General features: G+C 37.9%; 1 pseudogene; it reads right to left on the reverse strand.

Annotated features, from left to right (window-relative positions):
* Positions 1-1,281: 1,281 nt before the first annotated feature.
* LOC129558175 (protein SET-like) lies at positions 1,282-2,128 on the reverse strand (annotated as a pseudogene).
* Between the last annotated feature and the right edge of the window lie 460 nt (positions 2,129-2,588).

The raw sequence follows: 2,588 nt of genomic DNA on the forward strand, positions 1-2,588 counted from the left end.
TACGCATGTTGCTTTTTATTACCTAACAGGAAATCACTGGTCTGGATGTTTCTTCTTCCTGTTTTGCCTGATGTTTACTTCTCTGAAATTTGTACCGCAAGACTCTCCAAAAGTGGTTTTTATATCGTTTTGATATGTGAAGACCTCCTATAACAAACATGAAGACTCATTTTATTGGTCTGTTTGCATGTATGAGGACCTTGGTTCAGAGTGAATAGAATTATTTATTTGCTTTATATTAACAGATAAAATTTTTTTTGTGTGTGCACATTTAGTTTTATTGTAACCAAGCAACTTGTACATTTTTAACGTTTAAAACTGAACATCATCTTTTCTTTCCAGTGAAACAAAAAGAAAAGTTTAAGAATAAACAGGAGCGAAATTACAATAGAGAATTTCGATTGCAAATAAGATCCTACAGGTTCTGCTGATTCTCCCATCAAGTGGCAGGGTTCAAGTTATCATTAGGAGAGAATTTTATTTTAAAAGTGTCATCTTAAACTGCAAGGATTTCCATTAAACATCACAATTAAACATACCAAAGGAGAAACCATGTTGTCAAAATGCCCACTTAACCCACCCAAACATCTGAAACCCACCCTTTGCTAACTTTCTATAAACCCCATTTTAAAAGTACTTTTTCTTTTTTTAAACAAGAGAAAGTAGACAGATACTTGTTGGTAAATGCTAACTGTCCATATTCATACAGAGGCACAGTGTAATCTCTGAGCCCAATATACAGTTCAGTTCAGTTCAGTTCAGTCGCTCAGTCGTGTCCGACTCTCCGCGAACCCATGAATCACAGCACGCCAGTCCTCCCTGTCCATCACCAACTCCCGGAGTTCACTCAAACTCATGTCCACAGACAAGGGAGGAAAAAAGCTAGAATTCTATGCACAACTACACAGGGTCCTAGCACCCTCCAGTTTCCAGTAGCGCTGAGGGATCAGAAAGTTTTTCTTTTTTTCCACAGAGCATGGTGATATTTATTCCATAAAGTTTTTGTTGAGACAGGAAAGGATAAAAATGAATTTGGAACAGAAATGAGTAGAGATCCTTTACTGAAAAATTTAGTATTCTTTTAGTATCACTGAATTCTGCTTAAGGTATTCCCCCCCTCCAAATAAGTTGTGAACCATGGTATAAAGAGAAAAGAGACTTCAAAAACAGGGCGACTGAGCTCAAGAGGAGAAAAAAAAAAAAAAAAAAAGACTGCTGCTTGCTCCCAGGGACTGGAGAAAGTCGAAAAAGGTTGGACTCCATCATCATTCCTTTCATTAGTCATCTATCTTCTTCTCCATCTTCCTCTCCTTCCTCCTCCTCATCTTCTTCACCTTCTTCCTCATCCCCTTCTTCATCAGTATCTTCCAATCCTTCTTCCTTTTCATCATTGTCTTCTTCTCCTTCCCTTTCCTCATCATCCATGTCAGGAACCAAGTAGTACTGTAATGGATTTGGCAAATATCATCTTTGATGACCTCTCCTAACTTATCTGCACCTGCATCAGAATGATGAGTAAACCAGGTGAAGAAGCTTTCTGGTTCCTGATGCTGTCTCTTCCTGCTGGCTTTATTCTGTGTTTGACCTGATCGTTTCATCAAATCCTGTTCAGATTTCCATTCGATTTCAGTGGACTTTAAAGATCTCTCATTCAGATGAAATTCTTTGGAGAAAAATTTTATTTTCAAAGTAAGGGTTTTCATCAAAGTAAAAATCTATTCTGTAACCTGATTTAATGTTTTCAAATTCTGTCACTTCGACTCTTGTGAAATAATGTAGGGACTCTTCATCTTCCTCCCCAAGCAGTGCAGACACTTGTGGATGGTTATCAAATGCTGTTACCCCAAAGTTTGGGATTTTTGCCATCAATTCTGACCTCTTCCCTAAAAATGGTTGGTGGAGTTGGTTATATTTCTATTCTACTTTCAAAATCTCCTCACTGGCTTGTTCATTAAGTATATCTCATTTTGCACTTCATCAATATGTTAAATTGTTTCTTGCTGTTCTTTTTCTTCCTTCAGCAAATTTGAAGAAGCCTGGAGGCAGGAGTCAGCCTGGAGGCAGGAGTCGGCGCCTTCTTTGGTTTCTTCGCTTGGGGTGGAAGTGAAGACTGGTGTTTGGGGGCCATGCTGGGAAAATAAAAAGCCAAGTATCCTCCCAGAGGAGGAGAGAGGTATTTCAAGCTCAGAGAACTCAGACTTTTTTATTTTTAAGTTTTATTTTGAAATATAGATTAAGAGGAAGTTGCAAAACAGTACCAAGCAGTCCTGTGTAATCTTCAGTCATTTTCCCACAAAGATTACATTTTTATATAATGATGGCTCAATATTTAAATGAAGAAACTGACATTGGCACGATGTGTGTGTGTAATTCCATGTTGTTTCATCACATATGTCGATTCCTGCAACTGTCATTGCAATCAAGATACATCAACACTCCATCACCACAAAGATTTCCCTCATGCCACCCCAGCATCCCTAATCCTTAGCAGGTCTAAAACTAAGGATTTTGTTCTTCAACAAAGCTCGACATAGTCTGAGATTCATATTTGATGATGAAAGAAAATACTCCTGATATGTTTTTAAAGA

The sequence above is a fragment of the Moschus berezovskii genome, chromosome 8 (assembly GCF_049115385.1).
Source record: "Moschus berezovskii isolate FMDL1 chromosome 8, NW_MosBer_1.0, whole genome shotgun sequence".
Classification (NCBI taxonomy): domain Eukaryota; kingdom Metazoa; phylum Chordata; class Mammalia; order Artiodactyla; family Moschidae; genus Moschus; species Moschus berezovskii.